This window comes from Mus caroli, unplaced genomic scaffold, assembly GCF_978045245.1.
Source record: "Mus caroli unplaced genomic scaffold, Mus_caroli_1 scaffold_15, whole genome shotgun sequence".
NCBI lineage: Eukaryota > Metazoa > Chordata > Mammalia > Rodentia > Muridae > Mus > Mus caroli.
In genome coordinates, this window is record NW_028227270.1 from 58219621 (window position 1) to 58240940 (window position 21320).

The window sequence follows — 21320 nt, forward strand, 5'->3', positions numbered from 1 at the left end:
TGTCTCTGCCTTTAGCCAACCGCAGGGCTTGGGTTAGTGCCAAGAGTTCATGTTTTCCAGAGCATTAGTCAGCCATCGGTCAGGGGGCTGAACCACACTTTTAGGGCATGTGCCAAGTTTTGTCTCAGAGTCAGTTTATCTGCGTCCTTGACCAGAAGCCACTATGTGCAGACAAGCAGGTCATCTTACAGTCACCAGGTCTAATTTTTACAAGTATGCCACCGGTCTTTTTCAGGGTCCCAATCTCTGAGTAAGAACCTCTTTGGCAATACTTTTGTTCTCAGTCACATCTAGGAGTCCCAAAGTTAGGGACAACATTAGGGCAGTCTCAATAGCATCTAAGGCCATCCAAGGTTGTTCTTTTTATTTTTTATACGAAGGGCTGTTTATCTTTTTAATTCAGCAAAACCTGGAATCCACAGTTTGCAAAGGCCTGCAGTGTCCAGGAACCTTTTAAACTTGCTTTGCACTGGTCAGTGGAGGAATATGAAACACAGTCTCTTTTTAGCTGCTTCAACAGGTAGACCACCAGTCTCTTTTAAGGACTCAGCTTCTGTGTTAGCACCCCTTCTGCTTTTTCTTTACTTTCAGCCACAAACAGGTGAAGGGTTTGGTCATGAGGGGGGGCTCCTCTTTTTTTTTGTTAGGGCAGTCTCTCACTCAGTGCTCTTTTTCTTTAACAGATAACAGTAAACACTTTGATCTTCAGCCAAAAGCTTACTTTTGTTGCCGGGTACTAAGTTTTCTAGCTTCCCTGACTTTTGTGGCCGGCATTTTATTTTTCTTATCTTTTTTTTAAAAAATTTTCTGGCTCCCTGTTTCTTACAGATCATTCCTGAGTGCTAGCATTATTAGCAAGTGTCACTTTGCTAGGTTCTAGTCTTTGTCATTTATCTCTCTTTACTCCTATTTCTTAACTGCAATGGAGATCTCATATAATGTCTCTCTTTCTATCTATATATATCTCTTTCTTGTCTTTGCTTACTTTAAATGTTATCTAATTATTACATCTATATTCTGTCACTTAACTTTTTTCATAGTTTACCTCTTTTTACTGTTAACCTATCTCTTCTGAGTCTGCTGAAGCTTTGCTCTCAGCTCTTTTTTTTCTCAGACCTCTATCCTTTTCTTAACTTCTATAACTTTTTATTACCTATTACCTAGGTCAGATTGATGGGACACTTACTAGTCCCACAGACATGAGACCCTCATCAGAGCCTGGCAGTTAGACTCGCAGGTGTTCCTTACCTTGGACAGAAGAAGCCCCAAGTGAGTGGTCTCCCTCACCGGAGCTTAGAACAGACTCACACAGCTCAGGGCAGTGCCTGAGAAGAGAAAACACATGGGGCAGAGAAGGGAGTGCAGCTCTATTTGGCTGCACCAGACCACTGATATTTCAAAATGAACACAATTTTTTTCTCTGTTAACAGTTAGCAAGAGACAGGATACAGGGGACAGGAGAATGAGCCTTTCTCCCACCCAGGAGGCAGGCAAAGGCTGAAAACAGATCCTTTGATGTGAAGAGCCCAGCGCCGAGTCTCCACCACGCGCCGGAATGCGGTGTAAACTCCTGGGAGTGGCAAACAAACGCTGGCAGGCAGAGGCAGCAATTTAACTATTTAACTACCTGATAGACACCTGGTGCTCCCTGCACTGTCTTTGGGGAGGGAGCACGCAGCCGGCCGGCACAAGGGAGTGCGGGTAGACTCTGGGGGGGGGGGACCAAAAGAGGGACGCGGTAGTCGGCCCCTCCCCAGCTGTGGCAGGCTTCACGGCCACTCCGGGACTGGCAGGCGGGGGCCGGCAGGCCGCTGCACTCACTATCAGCATTTTACAACTCATTCGCAGGGCACAGACAGCCTCCGTTGCTGCTGTGTCTGCAGAACTCAGAACCTCAGCACCACTGTGGCAGCTCTGGATCTCAGAGCTCTTTTGAGCAGCCTGGGGAGGACCGGCCTGGTGGTTTTCTTTCCTTTTTTAAAACCATTGCTGACAAATTCTGTCTTGACGTCAGTCCAAATCTACAGTCGACAAAGGGTTAACACACACACACACACACACACACACAGTCTGTCACGTGACAAAAACTACAAACAAGCACACCCGTCCACATCAAACACTATTTTCTGACGGGGTCGGATTCCACATTGACTCCTTTTCCTGATAGGGGTGGGATTCCACATCCACTCCCGCTCTGGCAGAGAGAACACTCTCTCTCTCTCACTCTGCCAGGCAACAGCCAGGTCTTTTTGACTGTTCTGTACCCTGGGCACTCCTTCCAGGGTCTCCCTTGGAACATCTTTTTGGGGTGCAGACTGTGAGGCCATAGACAGTCGTCCTCTCACAGCCACTGCCAGAATAAACCCACAATCTCAGAATACACAAATGCAGCAGTTCCACACCTACACACCCAGCAGATTGTCCCATTTCTAGAATAATAGCAAACACAAGAAGAGCAGACACGAGACTTAGACAAAAGAAACCAAAAACAGCGGCGACTTCCCGTCGCCCACAGGCAACTCACAGATTCAGATGGCCTCTCCAAGGCCGGCCGGTTTAGACCTTCCACCAAAGTGATGGTCTCTCGGCCTTCAGAGGGGTCCGCCAAGCGTCCTTGGCCCTCCCCTTGTCTTCCTGGGGCGTCCCCCAGGGCGATCGGACGGTGGGCACCAGATACGTCTATCTCTACCCACCCCGCGCTCTCTATTGAGACCTGCTTGGTCTCCAGCTCCCGGAGCACGGTCTCTGGTGCTCGTACTGAGCACAGAGCGTCACGCAAAACCAGAATTGCGATCGCACCAGATACAGATTCAGATGGCCTCTCCAAGGCCCACAGATTGAGACTCTCCTGGTCTCCAGAAACAGAACACAGACACCAGACCAAAGCAGAACAGTAAATCTTACTTCTGAGTGGGTCCAGGACTTCTGGGTAGTCGCGCTGATTCCCGGCCAATGCACCAAATGAAAGACTCCAAAACTCCCAAAGGGAGGCACTTACTCAAGCCTCGGGTCAGCCGCGCACCCAAGAAGACACTGAGACCGGTACTTAAGATGTATAGAGAGTAAGATTTAATACAGCAACGACAAGAAAGCATACAAAAAGCACATATACCAGATATCTGGGGTCGAAACTCATGCAGCCTGCAAGGTGCAGAGGAGATTCGGCAATTAGCCCAAACTTTTCACAAGCTTTTATAGGAAGGAGGCAAGGGGGGGAGCAGGGCAGGGAAAATACAGTTTTTACGTCACTAAGTGATTCAACCAAGGGTTTTTCCAAAGTGCTTTTGTAACCGCGTCCCACACTTTGGCCATGTACTTGATTCATTGGAACTGAGGTTTTTACTCACACCCTTATCTCAAAAATGTCCCTGGCACAGTCCTTAGTTGGGAGGGGTAGGACTGGGTTCGTTCCAGGAAACCCTTATCTCAGAAATGTCCCCGGAACAGTTTTCATTTGAGAGGGGGTCTGACTCTGGTGTGAGAGTTCAGAATGTACTCTGGGGTGAGAAGTTCAGGAGGGTTCCGGGAACAATCTCCAGATGGGAGGGGTAGGAGGGCTCTGAGTTGGAGAGTTCAGTAATTTTCCTCTTTCAATATATGCTCTTTTATGTATTCAAAGATGACTGTGATATGCAAAGGTTTACCACACTGTGTACATTCATAAGTCATCTCTCCCTCTTTCTTTCCTTCCCTCCCCACCAACACCCCTCTCTCTAGTATGTGTTCCTTGCTGCACTAGGAGATAACTGTGTTGGGCAGGGTTTCTCTGTGTAGCCCTGGCTATCCTAGAACTCACTCTGTAGACCATGCTGGCCTCGAACTCAGAAATCCGCCTGCCTCTGCCTCCCAAGTGCTGGGATTAAAGGTGTGCGCCACCACACCAGGCTGTATGTATTCTTTTATGGCGTTGGAGATTATTATGTTGGGAAAAGGCTTTATCACATTCATTACATTTGTAGGGTTTCTCTCCACTATGAATCCTTTTATGCTTTTGTAGAACACTGTACTGTGAAAAGGCTTTTTCTCACAGATTACATTGGTAGGGTTTCTCTCCAGTATGTGTTCTGTAATGCACTTTGAGATGAGAGTAATGTGAAAAGACTTTACCACGTTGATTACATGTGTAGGGCTTCTCTGCATTATGTGTTCTTTTATGATTTTGGAGATTATAATATTGGGAAAAAGCTTTCTCACATTGGTTACATTTTTATGGTTTCTCTCCAGTATGGATTCTTCCATGGCTTTTAAGATGATGGTGTTTGTAAAGGCTTTATCACATTGATTACATTTGTAGGGTTTCTCTAGAATACTGTACTGTGAAAAGGCTTTGTCACATAGATTACATTTGTAGGGTTTCTCTCCAGTATGAATTCTTTTATGCTTTTTAAGATTACTGCGATTTGTAAAGGCTTTACTCCATCTTTTACCTTAATAGGGTTTCTCTCTAGTATATAATCTTTCATGCATTTTAAGATGATTGTTCCTGGCATCAGGGGTGGGAACTGCGGTCTTGCTAGTATGTCTGTGCTGACCTACCTGGTACCTTTCCGTTGCTTTGGAGGCTGCCTGCTCCAGGGCTTCCACGCACGTGCGGGTGGCTGGAGAAGGTAGAGTCCGTCATTCTGGTGGTGGTGTACAAATTCAGCCCCGGTACAGGGAGTTTCCACAGTTTACCCGGTCCCAGGTGATCCAGAGCGAGTTCTTAAGCTCACTCATGTGGTTCTGGATTCTTTGGCGATTTTGGCATGAGTCGGATGCTGTGCTGGGTCATTTTTAAAATCCAGATCCTTCACAATGGACAGATGGAAGAACTGGGAATCCCTCCTGATGATGAGGTCTGACGCTGTAAACTCTCTGAACTAGTAGGAGCAAGGTGAGACATTTCAAGAAATTACAGACTTCATTAAAGGCATAAATTAAAGTGGCTTGCCAAAAATGAGGAAAAAAAAAAAAAGGTTGTTCCTTCCAAAGGCTTTACCACATTGATTACATTCATAGGCTTTCTGTCCAGTTTGTGTTCTTTTATGTATTTGGAGACTAGTATAAGGTGCAAAGGCTTCAAAACATTGAATCACTTCATAGGGTTTTTTTTTTTCTGTATAAATCTTTTCATCCCTTTGTCCATGACTGTGAACATGTAAAGCAAAGGTTTTACCACATTGAGTATATTCAAAGGTTTTCTCAGCAATCTGACTCCTTTCATGTCTGTGAAAATAATCACTACATATGAAAGCTTTACCAAATTTATTACAGTGATGAGCATTTAATATATGGCTCAGTTTATCCATCCTTTTTCTAAAAAAACTTATTCACGCCGGGTGTGGTGGCGGACACCTTTAACCCCAGCACTTGGGAGGCAGAGACAGGTGGATTTCTGAGTTCAAGGCCAGCCTGGTCTACAAAGTGAGTACCAGGACAGCTAGGGCTATACAGAGGAACCCTGTCTCGAAAAACCAAAAAAAAAAAAAAAAAAAAAAAAAAGAAACCAAAACAAAAAAAAACTTATTCACATATTTGAAGAAAACTGGGAGCTTTATCACAATGAATGCACTCAAAGTTTTTCCTATCGTATGTCTCCTACCACATTTGTAATTTGCAAAGTGAACCAGGAGAAATAGAAGCATCTCCAAATCCCTAGGACTCAAGTAAGTTTTCTACAGAATGAGGTTGCTGATGTATTGCCAATGACGTCGGAAAACCAATTAATTGTAAACTGTATCACATTAAAAAATTCTACTCTAACTGCAAACTACTACATATCTTCTAATTGTTATGGGAGAGAGAAGGGTACATTGTTTCCCTCAATATACCCTTTGTATACATGGTTTGGATCCACTATGATATATATGATATATGAAAGGAAGACTAACGAATAAAATGTTTGTACATTGCATTCACAGAGTTTGACTTTATAGGTGATCTGAGGATTAAGATTACCCCCACAACATCCATGTAACTACAGATAAGTTGCACAATTTACTAAACATAGCAATGGCAGTACTAGTTGTACTCTGGACTATTTGTTCATTAGAAGCTTTGGACATAGTTTTATCACCCATTCAACATGTACACCTTTTGCAATATCAGAGTCAATGGATTCCCATTTTAAAGGGTAGTTCAAATAGGGCTATGTTTCAAATGCCTGAGCTAAGGCATTGTTTCCATGTCCTCTTTCTTAATGAATGCCTTGCAAGATTAATTCAGATACTGCACATTCAGAAACATGGTTCTGTTAGACTGTAACAATCCCAATACGCTTAAAGCTGTGCTTATTTACACTGTTGCTTCTCCTTAAAACTTCCAGGACATATTAAAACTCCTTCAGAAGCATATTTGTAGGAGCTTGCACATATAAATTACCTTCCATGTCTTCTAGAAATTTGATAATGTTCTTCACTATTTTGATCTTTCCAACTGACCCCTAAAATAGAGTAATAGAAAAATGTATGATATATTATTGATAATTATGGAAACTGTAAATTACTAACTTCAGTGAACCTTAGAGTCATGCGTGATTTATTCACCTAATTCTTCTTCCATCTCAACTGAAATTACAAAAGAGCATCAATAAGAAAGAAACAATTTTCTCTAATTTTTAAAAGGGAATGGAAATTCAGTCTTACCTATAGCATTGAAGTTCCCGTAGGTCTCTAGCATGACATCTTTGTAGAGTTTCTTCTGGAAAGGATCCAGCAAGGACCATTCTTCCTTAGTGAAGTTCACATGAACATCCTCATAAGTCACTGCATTCTAGAGCATCCCATATATGTGAAAAACATAAAGCACAGTAGAGACAACATTGGGCATGTATTCTTCATAGACAATGTATTCATAGGATTCTGGGTCCTGGCACACTTGTTTCCTGACACAAAAAGTTCTACTGTAACTACCAAGTCATTTTAGAAGGATACTTAATGAGGTTCACCCCTATCATTTCTTAGGCCTTTGAATAGGATATAGACTTTCTAAAGAAATGCCAATTAAGACACATAAAGAGAAGACAAGCAAACCCATCAACAGTACTTAGCCCACATCAAAGAAACAGGCCCAACTAAGAATGTTGCTGAGTTTGATAAGAAGCTATGTCATTCTCCATCTATGAAGGCCTCAGGGATAGCCGTGCTTTATCAGGACAGTCCTCACCACAACAGTGTTTTTCCTTTCCAAATGGTGTTGACAGATGTCTTGACCATGGGGCAGAATTATGCCTTTTCAAGAAGAAAAATGGTATACTTTATGGCACACCAGGCCTTAGTGTTGGTTGTGAGCCTGCAATACCTCATTGAGCAGCTTGTTAAAGGGCTGGTCTGTGACCTGAGAAAGGGCCTATTTGTTAATCAGGGTTGTCTCCTTTGTTATGACCTGGAGCCATATTTCCCACAATCCTGATGAACAAACATGTATATCCCAGCATCCTAATCTCTCAGATGTCTGGTTACCATACTACTTCTCTGTGGGTGTTTAGGAGGCAGTCCCTCCCTCATGTAAATGTGACATCCCATTTTCTTATCATTGGGAAGTCTTTTCCATCAGCGATTCTACTCTATGCTTCTTATCACAGCATACTTTTGGAGTTCCTGGGATGGGGTTTACAACTGCCACAAAATTAATTCCAAATGGATCTTAAATGACGGCCAGGGCACAATGTCTAGAAGATACCAGAGAATCTCAGCCTCTAAAATTAGGCATCATGCTAAGGATGCTTCTACATCGCAAGCCCTTTCTCCAAACGCTTTGTACAGATGAAGCTCCCATAATGAAGCTATTCAGATGCCACACCGGAGTATATCTAGTGGCTAAGACCTCATGGAACCTCATAGATGGCTTCTAGTTTCAACTCAACCTAGGGGAGGGACCACTCTCAGGACTCCTGCTTGTCAGAGCACTGCTCCTTTAGGTTAGTGGAAAAGGTCCCATGCTCACCATCATGAGAGTTAGTAGCTCGCCTGCACTCTGCAAAGGCACCCAGCATCAGAGGTCAAACCACATCACACCAACCATAGAAGCCTGTTTTGCAATGCTGCTAAACCTGCAAAGCACCCGGAAGAGTCCTTCTCTTCGTATGATTGGACAGTTTTCCAGGAGGACTTAGGGATAGACTGTATTGAAAGCTTGCCTCTTAGGGCTTCCTGCCCCAGGAAATCAGTGCAGGACTTGACACTTTTCAGATTTGCAAGATCTTTGTTTCAGTTTTGCCTGTGCCTGTCCTCCAATAGCCTAGCTTTCTGTTACCAGCACTGAGCACAAATATCTTCTCCCTCCATTTCATAATCCTCCCTCTCCCCATCTTCTTCCTGCTTCTCCTCCTCCTTTTTCTCCTCCTACTTTCATCCTACTGTTCCTCCTCCTGGTCCTCTTCTTCCTAATGTTCCCCCACCCCTCCTCCTTCCGATCCTCTTCCTCCTTTTCTTCTTCTCCCTGCCCTCCTCTGCCTCTCCTCCTCCTCCTAAAATCAAGATGGGTAGCTTGCACAGTTTACTACTCAGCTTGGAGTAGAGTGAGCCATAGGCAGAATGGTTCTATGCATATTATGAATTACTGCATCATTTTAAGATATAAAATGTGATATATGTTTCTGTGATTTTACACTGATCTCAGGAATTCGGCAGCTAATATTCACCTGCTACATATTGAAAGGGTCCAAAACTCACTAAAGACCCCAAATCAAATAATATGCAAAAAGAAAAAGCACTTATTCTGGAGAAACAACCAGCGTTCTTTGAAATGGAGACTCTAGACAAAAGTACGAGGACCTCCTTATAGGAAACAGGTGGAACCCTCTTGAATGATAGGGTAGTTTAAAATTTCATTGGTGGGTGTAGGGGGTGGCAGGTTGTCAGTGATCTGCATTCCAATGCCATGAACTTTCCACCATATGATGAAGTAGGGCTGCCAAGCCCGGATGGACCATTCTCAGATAGTTCTCGATTTCTGTGGTCATCCCCAGTCTAGTCTCTGGAAAGGGGTTCTACAAACTTTTTTTTTTTTTTGGTTTTTCGAGACAGGGTTTCTCTTTATAGCTCAGGCTGTCCTGGACCTCACTTTGTAGACCAGGCTGGCCTCGAACTCAGAAATCCGCCTGCCTCTGCCTCCCGAGTGCTGGGATTAAAGGCGTGTGCCACCACCGCCCGGCCAGCTCCTACAATCTTTTTTTTTGGGGGGGGGGTTCGAGACAGGGTTTCTCTGTATAGCCCTGGCTGTCCTGGAACTCACTTTGTAGACCAGGCTGGCCTCGAACTCAGAAATCCACCTGCCTCTGCCTCTCCAGTGCTGGGATTAAAGGCGTGTGCCACCACCGCCAGGCCAGCTCCTACAATCTTATTCTGGATTTTATGGTCTGTTTCTAAACCTGGTGTCTTATGACTTACTTTTGGGATTTACAGTTTATTCCTGAAGGTGGTATCTTTTTGAAATCAGGACTGGTCCTCAAATGGCAACTACAGGACTCCTTAAATAGAACAAAATAGGGTTTATCTTGCCCTTTGGATATGATTCTCCAGACAACCCTGAGAGAAAAGCAAAAAATGAGGAAATGGATACCAATCACTATGGAGCACTACTGTTAGCCAGCACATCTTCCTGAGTGAAAAGGTGAAAAAAAAAAATAACCTATCTGTATTAGTAAAGGTTTTCCACTTGAACAGAACTGATACCATGGATCTCTCTATGTATGCAGAGAGTGGATATATAAGAATGGTCACAGAATGTGGTCCAACTAGGAAACCAATAACTGTGTACCAATGGAAAGTTGAAGGATATTCTAGTGCCTGTATGTCTCAACTGGTCTTCCGCATATACCATAACTTCAAAGATGGAACCTCTAATGCTAGAAAAATCAAATGATCTCTCTTGCCAGATTATGGCAAGCAGAAAAAAAGAAGGAGCTATCATCTTCAATATCCTTTATAAATGTAGGCTGTCAGCAGAATCTGTGGCCCAGATTAAAGACTGTTTTTGTCAATTCAAAAGTTCCAGAATAAAGAAGGGTTCTCCCGTGTTAAATGTTACAAATAATAAAAACACTTTCACAATGCCCACCTGTTTCAGTTTTAGGTAACTCAACTTGTTTTAATACAGTAATTTGAACTACTTGAAGTAGTGTTAATTACAGTTGACAATAAGTTCAGTTCTTTATCCAGATTCATGACTGCCTTTTCTGCAGCCAGAGTAATGGCCAGTCAAGGTGATTATCGACCAGGTCAAATTTATTACCTCACTTCTCATTGCTAAGGTCAAGTACTGCCAAACCAGGAAAACTTTCCCCTTCAAAGCTTAGGCTAGAAGAGATGCAGCACTGTCTTCCTATCAAAGTGACTGAGACTTAAGATAGGCAAACGTCTTCATACTAAACAGCAACCCTAAATATCTCTGAAGACCAAGTCTTGTCACTTCAGACACTCTTCTCACTCGGCTGCCTCAAGAGGAACCAAGAATGGCCAGGGCTGGTCCCCCCATCCCATCTCCCCGTCTCCAGCTGTTTAGCCCCCTGCTCCTTCCAGTTAAGGGCAGTGGTCACATGCTCATCATGTTGACACATAGTAGATCACTGGCAATTCCCTAAGGCCCCTGGCAGCAGAGATCAAAACACATCAGACCAATCTTTCAGCTGGCTCAGCAACAGAGAGAAACACAGAGCAGGGAAGCAAGGACCACGGAAGAACATGCCTCTACTCCTATTGGCAGGCCTATCTGGAGTCCCTGATTGGCTAGGGAGTCTTAATTGACATCACCACCTCCCTTAGGGTTAGAGTGTGTTGAAGGCACACAGCATTGGGTTACCCAGATCAGGTTTCTTATCCAGGAGTTGACCATTTTCAGATCTGCAAGCCTTTCTTTCAGTCCCGTCCTCCAATAGTCTATCTTTCTGTCATCCAGAACTCAGCAGGTATTTCTTCTTCCTGCTCCTCCAAGACCGAGGCCACTGGTTCTCCTCCTCCTTGCTCTGCCCCCTCCTCCTCCAGTAAATCAAGAGCCACACCTTGCACAGTACATTATTCAACCTGGAGCAGAGTGAACTATAGGTTCCAAGAATATTTACAATTAAAGATTGATTTTAGGACAGAAAATGTGATGTTTGCGTCTCTGATTTTACAGTGACATCAGGAAAACCGCCGCTAATATGCAATTGCTACATATGAGACTCCAAATAACCCTGGGAGAAAAGCAGGGGATGGATTATTCCAATCACTATGGAGTACTGTTGTTAGCCTGCACGTCTTCCTATGTGGGAAGGTGAAAAACATATCTATATTAGTAAAGGTTTTCCAGATGAACAGAACTTGGAGAATGGATCTCTCTAAGCATGCAGAAAGTGGAGAGATAAGAATGGCTCACAGAATGTGGCTCCACTAGTAAATCAATGACGGTACCAATGGAGAGTTGAAGAAAACAGTAGTTCCTGTATGTCTCAGATGGTGTTCAGCATGTACAGAATTCCAAAGATGGAGCCTTAATGCCAGAAAAATAAAAAGACCTTGCAAGCCAGTATGTGGGAAGGAGAGAACGAGAAAGAACTACCAACTTCAATATCCTTTATATATGTAGGCTCACAGCAGAAGTTCTGGCCTAGTTTCATTTTTTTCTTCTCAATCAAAACTTCCAGATGAAAGAAGGGATTTCCCATGTTAAATGTTGAAAATAATAAAAACCGTCAGAGTACCCATCTGTTTGGTTTTAGGTAACTGAACTCCTGTAACTACAGTCATTTGAAATAATTGCATTGGTGTCAACAACAGTTGATAGGAAGTTCAGTTCTTTATCCAGAACCTTAATTGCCTGGGCTTCAGACCAGAGTAAGGGCCAGTCAAGGTGACTATCAAGATGGACAATTGGTGACCTCACTACTCATTGCTAATGTTAAGTACAGCCATACCAGAAAAACTTTCACCTTCAAAGCCTAGCCTAGAAAGCGTGCAGCCATCATGTGGCTTTAGAGACAGGATTAGATGATCAAGGCAAGTCTTATTACATGGCATGAGCCAGCCTGGGCTTCAGAAGACCTTGTCCTAAATTCTTCCCTGCCAGTTTCTTCCTTGCTACATATATGTGTGACTATGAAGACTCAAATACATAAATAAAACTTGCTCACTGCATTTTTATTGGTTATGTGTATATGATATATGGACTGACTGGCTTGCATTGATTAGCCAAATAGGGAACTCATTGCCTGGGGCTAATTCTCCTACTTAAGGCTTCCACTCTTTAATAAGCAATAGGACTTGAGGAGCACAAATGACAGATCGTGATGAAAATAAGATAGACCCTCTTCTCTGTGAAGTAGATAAAGTACCTAACTTGAATCCAAAGCTGCAAGTGGATTATTTTATTTACCGAGTGAGCTTTTTGCTTTTTGTGGTGGGAAATCTCTCCTACCCTAGATCTAGAGGTAGCTGTCACCCAAATTCCCCACAATGATCATCCTATACTTTTCACCTACTCCTCTGAAAGACTTCCAGGTGCTGGAAAAGAAGTATTCAACATAGGAGTGAAAGACTCCGTGAGGAGCCCCTTGCTCAGGCCTCAGGACAATAGCGGACACCCAAGAACTCATGATAGGCCGAGCTTGTTGCAAACCACATGAGGCTTTATTCGGGGAAAGCCAGAGCTCTGGGTAAGACTCATATCCCACGCAGGGGTAGAGGAGTCAACCTTGAGGGGAAAGAGGTCCCAGTTTTTATAGGCCCTCGGGGGGAAAGGAGAAGGGGGAGAGTAGGGGATTTCCAGATCTAAACAATGTCTATTCTCAAGAAATGGGTATGGGAGGGGTACAAGGAAAGAGTCTCGTGCAGGTGTAGCAACTCAGGATTGGCCGGGCTGTGGTTGCTGGGGAGATTTTATGACTCTTTCTCAGCAACCAATATCACAAACACCTGGCAATGGGCTTCATCAGTGGGCACACACAAGTCAAGGAATGGTCAAAACATTGGCAGACACACGGGTTCAAGGAGTGGCCAGAGCATTGTGCACCTCTATTTTTCTAAATCAGTGAAGCTAGTTCTGCTAACACTGACATCTATCTTGCCAATTTCCGGGCTTCTGTGTCCTTTTACATTTTGTCAGGATCTTTCAGGAGTAAAGGGTGATATTCCCATCTAAACACATTATCTTGCTTCAACTCTCATAGAGTAAATCCTGCCTATTTTTAATAGCTGAGTAGTACTCCATTGTGTAAATGTACCACATTTTCTGTATCCATTCCTCTGTTGAGGGGATCTGGGTTCTTTCCAGCTTCTGGCTATTATAAATAAGGCTGCTATGAACATAGTTGAGCATGAGTCCTTCTTACCAGTTGGACATCATCTTACCACATCTTCTGGATATATGCCCAGGAGAGGTATTGCGGAATCCTCTGGTAGTACTATGTCCAATTTTCTTAGGAACCGCCAGACTGATTTCCAGAGTGGTTGTACAAGCTTGCAATCCCACCAACAATGGAGGAGTGTTCCTCTTTCTCCACATCCTCGCCAGCATCTGCTGTCACCTGAATTTTTGATCTTAGCCATTCTGACTGGTGTGAGGTGGAATCTCAGGATTGTTTTGATTTGCATTTCCCTGATGATTAAGGATGTTGAACATTTTTTCAGGTGCTTCTCTGCCATTCGGTATTCCTCATGTGAGAATTCTTTGTTCAGCTCTGAGCCCCATTTTTTAATGGGGTTATTTGATTTTCTGGAGTCCACCTTCTTGAGTTCTTTATATATATTGGATATTAGTCCCCTATCTGATTTAGGATAGGTAAAGATCCTTTCCCAATCTGTTGGTGGTCTTTTTGTCTTATTGACAGTGTCTTTTGTCTTGCAGAAGCTTTGCAATTTTATGAGGTCCCATTTATCAATTCTCGATCTTATAGCACAATCCATTGCTGTTCTATTCAGGAATTTTTCCCCTGTACCCATATCTTCGAGGCTTTTCCCTACTTTCTCCTCTTAAGTTTCAGTGTCTCTGGTTTTATGTGGAGTTCTTTAATCCACTTAGATTTGACCTTAGTACAAGGAGATAGAAATGGATCAATTCTCATTCTTCTACATGATAACCGCCAGTTGTGCCAGCACCATTTGTTGAAAATGCTGTCTTTTTTCCACTGAATGGTTTTAGCTCCCTTGTCAAAGATCATGTGACCATAGGTGTGTGGGTTCATCTCTGGGACTTCAATTCTGTTCAATTGGTCTACTTGTCTGTCACTATACCAATACATGCAGTTTTTATCACAATTGCTCTGTAGTAAAGCTTTAGGTCAGGCATGGTGATTCCACCAGAGGTTCTTTTATCCTTGAGAAGAATTTTTGCTATCCTAGGTTTTTTGTTATTCCAGATAAATCTGCCGATTGCCCTTTCTAAGAATTTGCACATTGCTCTTTCCAATTCGTTGAAGAATTGAGTTGGAATTTTGATGGGAATTGCATTGAATCTGAAGATTGCTTTTGGCAAGATAGCCATTTTTACTATATTGATCCTCCCAATCCATGAGCATGGGAGACCTTTCCATCTTCTGAGATCCTCTTTAATTTCTTTCTTCAGAGACTTGAAGTTTTTATCATACAGATCTTTCACTTCCGTAGTTAGAGTCACGCCAAGTTATTTTATATTATTTGTGACTATTGACAAGGGTGTTGTTTCCCTAATTTCTTTCTCAGCCTCGAGAAAGAAAACATAAGGATAAACATATTGAGTATGTTTATCCTTTGTGTAGAGAAAGGCCATTGATTTGTTTGAGTTAATTTTATATCCAGCTAATTGATTGAAGCTGTTTATCAGGCTTAGGAGTTATCTGGTGGAATTTTTAGGGTCACTTATATAAACTATCATATCATCTGCAAAAAGTGATATTTTGACTTCTTCCTTTCCAATTTGTATCCCTTTGATCTCCTTTTGTTGTCGAATTGCTCTAGCTAGGACTTCAAGTACAATGTTCAATAGGTAGGGAGAGAGTGGACAGCCTTGTCTAGTCCCTGATTTTAGTAGGATTGCTTCCAGCTTCTCACCATTTACTTTGATGTTGGCTACTGGTTTGCTGTATATTGCTTTTATCATGTTTAGGTATGGGCCTTGAATTCCTGATCTTTCCAAGACTTTTATCATGAATGGGTGTTGGATTTTGTCAAATGCTTTTTCTGCATCTAACGAGATGATCATGTGGTTTTTGTGTTTGAGTTTGTTTATATACTGGATTACGTTGATGGATTTCCGTATATTGAACTATCCCTGCATCCCTGGGATGAAACCTACTTGGTCAGGATGGATGATTGTTTTGATGTGTTCTTGGATTCGGTTAGCAAGAACTTTATTGAGTATGTTTGCATCGATATTCATAAGGGAAATTGGTCTGAAGTGTTCTATCTTTGTTGGGTCTTTTTGTGGTTTAGGTATCAAAGTAATTGTGGCTTCATAGAATGAGTTGGGTAGAGTACCTTCTGTTTCTATTTTGTGGAGTAGTTTGTGAAGTACTGGGATTAGATCTTCTTTGAAGGTCTGATAGAACTCTGCACTAAACCCATCTGGCCCTGGGCTTTTTTTGGTTGGGAGTCTATTAATGACTGCCTCTATTTCTTTAGGGGATGTAGGACTGTTTAGATTATTAACCTGATCTTGATTTAACTTTGGTACTTGGTATCTGTCTAGAAACTTGTCCATTTCATCCAGGTTTTCCAGTTTTGTTGAGTATAGCCTTTTGTAGAAGGATCTGATGGTGTTTTGGATGTCTTCAGGATCTGTTGTTATCTTTCCCTTTTCATTTCTGATTTTGTTAATTTGGATGCTTTCTCTGTGTCCTCTAGTGAGTCTGGCTAAGGGTTTATCTATCTTGTTGATTTTCTCAAAGAACCAGAAGAATAGCTCTTCTTGTTTCCACTTGGTTGATTTCACCACTGAGTTTGATTATTTCCTGCCTTCTACTCCTCTTGGGTGAATTTGCTTCCTTTTGTTCTAGAGCTTTTATGTGTGTTGTGAGGCTGCTAAAGTGTGTTCTCTTTAGATTCTTTTTGGAGCCACTCAGAGCTATGAGTTTTCCTCTTAGAAATGCTTTCATTGTGTCCCGTAAGTTTGGGTATGTTGTGGCTTCATTTTCATTAAACTCCAAAAAGTCCTTAATTTTTTTCTTTATTCCTTCCTTGACCGATGTATCATTGAGAAGTGTGTTGTTCAGTTTCCACGTGAATGTTGGCTTTCTATTATTTATTTTGTTATTGAAGATCAGCCTTAGTCCATGGTGATCTGATAGGATGCATGGGACTATTTCAATATTTTTGTATATGTTGAGGCTTGTTTTGTGACCAATTATGTGGTCAATTTTGGAGAAGGTACCATGAGGTGCTGAGAAGAAGGTATATCCTTTTGTTTTAGGATAAAATGTTCTGTAGATATCTGTTAAATCCATTTGTTTCATCACTTCTGTTAGTTTCACTGTGTCCCTGTTTAGTTTCTGTTTCCATGATCTGTCCATTGGTGAAAGTGGTGTGTTGAAGTCTCCCACTATTATTGTGTGAGGTGCAATGTGTGCTTTGAGCTCTACTAAAGTTTCTTTAATGAATGTGGCTGCCCTTGTATTTGGAGCATAGATATTTAGAATTGAGAGATCCTCTTGGGAGATTTTACCTTTGATGAGTATGAAGTGCCCCTCCTTGTCTTTTTTGATTACTTTGGGTTGGAAGTCGATTTTGGTAGATATTAGAATGGCTACTCCAGCTTGTTTCTTCGTACCATTTGCTTGGAAAATTGTTTTCCAGCCTTTCATTCTGAGGTAGTGTCTATCTTTTTCTCTGAGGTGAGTTTCCCGTAAGCAGCAAAATGTTGGGTCTTGTTTGTGTAGCCAATTTGTTAGTCTATGTCTTTTTATTGGGGAGTTGAGTCCATTGATATTAAGAGATATTAAGGAAAAGTAATTGTTGCTTCCTGTTATTTTTGTTGTTAAAGTTGGCAGTCTGTTCTTGTGGCTGTCTTCTTTTAGGTTTGTTGAGGGATTACCTTCTTGTTGTTTCTAGGGCGTGGTTCCCGTCCTTGTATTGTTTTTTTTTTTTTCTGTTATTTTCCTTTGAAGGGCTGGATTCGTGGAGAGATAATGGGTGAATTTGGTTTTGTCGTGGAATACTTTGGTTTCTCCATCTATGGTAATTGAGAGTTTGGCTGGGTATAGTAGCCTGGGCTGGAATTTGTGTTCTCTTAGTGTCTGTATAACATCTGTCCAGGCTCTTCTGGCTTTCATAGTCTCTGGTGAAAAATCTGGTGTAATTCTGATAGGCTTGCCTTTATATGTTACTTGACGTTTTTCCCTTACTGCTTTTAGTATTCTACCTTTATTTAGTGCATTTGTTGTTCTGATAATTATGTGTCGGGAGGAATTTCTTTTCTGGTCCAGTCTATTTGGAGTTCGTAGGCTTCTTGTATGTTCATGGGCATTTCTTTCTTTAGATTTGGGAAGTTTTCTTCAATAATTTTGTTGAAGAATTTTGCTGGTCCTTTGAGTTGAAAATCTTCATTCTCATCTACTCCTACTATCCATAGGTTTGGTCTTCTCATTGTGTCCTGGATTTCCTGGATGTTTTGAGTTAGGATCTTTTTGCATTTTCCATTTTCTTTGATTGTTGTGCCGATGTTCTCTATGGAATCTTCTGCACCTGAGATTATCTCTTCCATCTCTTGTATTCTGTCACTGATGCTCACATCTATGGTTCCAGATTTCTTTCCTAGGGTATCTATCTCCAGCGTTGCCTCACTTTGGGTTTTCTTTATTGTGTCTACTTCCCTTTTTAGGTCTTGGATGGTTTTATTCAATTCCATCACCTGTTTGGTTGTGTTTTCCTGCAATTCTTTAAGGGATTTTTATGTTTCCTCTTTAATGTCTTCTACTTGTTTAGCAGTGTTCTCCTGTATTTCTTTAAGTGAGTTATTTAAGTCCTTCTTGATGTCCTCTACCATCATCATGAGATATGCTTTTAAATCCAGGTCTAGCTTTTCAGGTGTGTTGGGGTGCCCTGGATGGGTGAAGTGGGAGTGCTGGGTTCTGATGATGGTGAGTGTGGTCCTGGTTTCTGTTAGTAAGATTCTTACGTTTACCTTTCGCCATCTGGTAATCTCTGGAGTTCGTTGTTATAGTTGTCTCTGTTTAGAGATTGTTCCTCTGGTGATTTTGTTACCCTCTATGAACAGACCTGGGAGACTAGCTCTCTCCTCTGAGTTTCAGTGGTCAGAGCAGTCTCTGCAGGCAAGGTCTCCTCTTTCAGGGAAGGTGCACAGTTGTCTGGTGTTTGGACCTCCTCCTGCCCGAATATGAAGGCCCAAAACAGGATATTCCCGAGACGTTGTGTTGCTTTGGCCTGTCACAGAAGCCATTGTTTCAATAGTCCACACTCTCCCTTGTGTGGACTACTTTCTGAGGAGTCCTGAAACCAAGATGGCTACCGCGGATCCTGAGGCAAAGGTCACCCAGGCTGGGTGGACACCTGTCCTCTGGCCCCGGAGGTGGCTGGTTGTCTGGAGCCAAAAATGGCGCCACCTCAGGAGCTCTGTGGCTCTCGCCTGTCCCAGAAGCTGCTGGCCCCTGTAGTCCGCAATCTCACCCACAGAGTCCCGAAACAAAGGTGGCTCCCGCAAAAACTGAGGCAGAAGCCTCCTGGGCCAGGCAGACACCTGTCCTCTGGCCCCGAAGGTGGCTGGTTGTCTGGAGCCAAAAATGGCGCCGCCCAGGAGTATCATTTTTTAACGAGTTATTTATTATTATATGTAAGTACACTGTAGCAGACTTCAGATACACCAGAAGAGGGCCTTAGATCTCATTTCGGGTGGTTGTGAGCCACCATGTGGTTCCTGGGATTTGAACTCAGGACCTTCAGAAGAGCAGTCAGTGCTCTTACCCACTGAGGCATATCGTCAGCCCTCAGGAGGATCATCTTAAAACTGTAAAAAAAAACAAAACCAAACCAAAATTGTCTTATTTGGTAGCAAGACAATCATTACCTAGATATTATTCTTGGTAGAACTAGTGTAACTACAGTAATTTGACATTTTAGCAAGTTCAGCTTTTTATCCAGATTCTTGATTGCCTGCGGTTGGATAGAAAAATGGGCCAGCAGGACAGTTATCAACCATCTAAAATTAATTACCTCAATGCGAATCTTAAGTACTGTCAAAGCAGAGAAATTATCACCTCCTGTTGTCCTGACCATTTCTGGGCTGTGACTAAACATATTTCAAAGTTGGTCACAAAATTCAATTCTTGCACAGGTGCAGCTTCATTGGACAGTCCCAACAGAAAACAGAAGTTGGATGACAATCATTCACTGGCCTATCTTCCCTTTCAATGCACAGTCAAGGTCCAGGCTGGGAGAGGTGCAGGACTGGCATCCAAGCTTGTGGCAGCAGAGACAGGATTGAAAGGTCAAGTTAATTCTAAATTATAGAGTATGAGCCAGTCTATGGTACAGAGGTAATGCTTTAAACGGAAATAAATAATTCACAGCACTCTTTAAAAATGAAAAAAAAAATTGTTAATGACTGTGAAGTATTAGAGAATGAAAACAATTAAGGGACAATATTAGAGATGCATTTAAAGAAAATCACATTTGAAAATTGAAATCATGGTCACTGGTGGCACACGCCTTTATCCCAGCACTTGGGAGGCAGAGGCAGGTGGATTTCTGAGTTCGAGGCCAGCCTGGTCTAGAGAGTGAGTTCCAGGACAGCCAGGACTACACAGAGAAATCCTGTCTTGAAAACACAAAGAAACAAAAACTGAAATGAATTATTAACTCCTTAAAGAGATAAACATCATTGAAAAGTTCTCACATATCTGCACCAATTTTCAAAAACAGGAGAGCATTCCCTGGCAGAGGGAATGCTGTTAAGAAGAAAGGGTTTTACCTCACCGATATGAGCAATTTTAGCTGCTGAGATAAGTAACTTAACACATGCAGTGAAATCAATCGCCAGTTTCTCAGCCCTCTAAGCTGAAGTAAATTTGCAAGTGGATTGGACATATAGGCAATATGGACATATAGTGGGAAATTCAATATTCATCAGACCAAGCTAATCATCCCCATGTATATGACCACCAGTCTGATCTGCTTTCACTCACATGACATGAATTAATAAATGCTGGGGAATTACAAAATCACTCACCCTGACATAACCTGGTACTTGTACATACTGGTGATACTAACAGTTTTTTGTGTGCCAAATATCTTTCTGTGAATTACACAAGAATCTTGTCCTCCTACTCTGGTCTGAAGGCAGAAGCCATGCTCCACATGCAAATCCTTTCCCTGCTTACTGCAATGAACAGTTTACTACATGGCTCGAACAGGTCATTTAAAACTGAGTGGTACTGCATGCAGTTCATTTAACAATTTGGCTAGCTTAATCAAGAAGACAATATGTTATTATCCTCAGGAGCAAGAACTGAGATCAAGGCCACCTGAGTGTAAGTGGGAGAGCTTTTCTCAGAAACATCTGTCTAGGCTGGAGGTACAGCTGCTCTAGCACTGATGTGTTTTGATAAGGAAATCAATGCACAAAAGTAAATGATTATTTTGAAAAAATCTCTTTACAAAGAGTGTGTATTCAGCTCAAAGAGAGACCAGCCAAGAACAGATTTTGCATTTCACATATGCTACCATTTTAATTCTTTTTAAGTTTTAGGACCCAGGTTATCCTTTGAGCCACAGCAATAGGGAAAGGAGTCTGCCAGTCTAGCCACTGAGGCACATGGAGATTTATAACTCAAGTGCACATTTTAATCATGAAGGAGGATTTCAAAGATTGAGTCAAAAGATGTATCAATGCCAAAATTCTTGCACATAAAAGGGACACAAAACACAAATAGAGAATATTTGAAAAGCACCTAACAGTACTGTGGTTACTGCTGTTACATGAACAATTCTGCTGAGCTACTCTAAACTCAAAGAAAAGCATCTTTCCCTCCTGAGCAAGCTGGTTCAGAGGAAGGCAATGGGCGCATCAATGCAGGACAAGAAAGAGGTAAATTCCAACTAGCCCGACTGCTGTCTATCTCAATGGCATTACTTCAGTGTGGAGAATTCCAGGTTTTTGAGCTATAATTTTTAAATTTTATTTTATATGTAGTTTAATTTTATTTTGCATGCATGTGTCTGGGCTCTGTATACTCTGAGACCAGAAGGCAACAGCAAATACTTGGCAATAATAGTTAGCAGCCAGATAGTTTTGGGAATGAGACTCCTGTCTACTGTAACAATATCCAGTTTATGTTAAGTGCTAGGCTCTCTATCTGGCAAGGTGCTTATTTAAATTGTACTTTTGTACATGTTAAGTAAAAATATTGCATTATTTTCTGCTTCATTTTCTATTTTTTA

The 21320-nt window shown here is 42.1% G+C and overlaps 2 pseudogenes; one reads left to right on the forward strand and one right to left on the reverse strand.

The window, feature by feature from the left end:
- Window positions 1-3859: 3859 nt before the first annotated feature.
- LOC110307688 (uncharacterized) lies at window positions 3860-18857 on the reverse strand (annotated as a pseudogene).
- On the forward strand, window positions 4519-4841 carry LOC147000938 (NADH dehydrogenase [ubiquinone] 1 beta subcomplex subunit 2, mitochondrial pseudogene; annotated as a pseudogene).
- Window positions 18858-21320: the final 2463 nt, after the last annotated feature.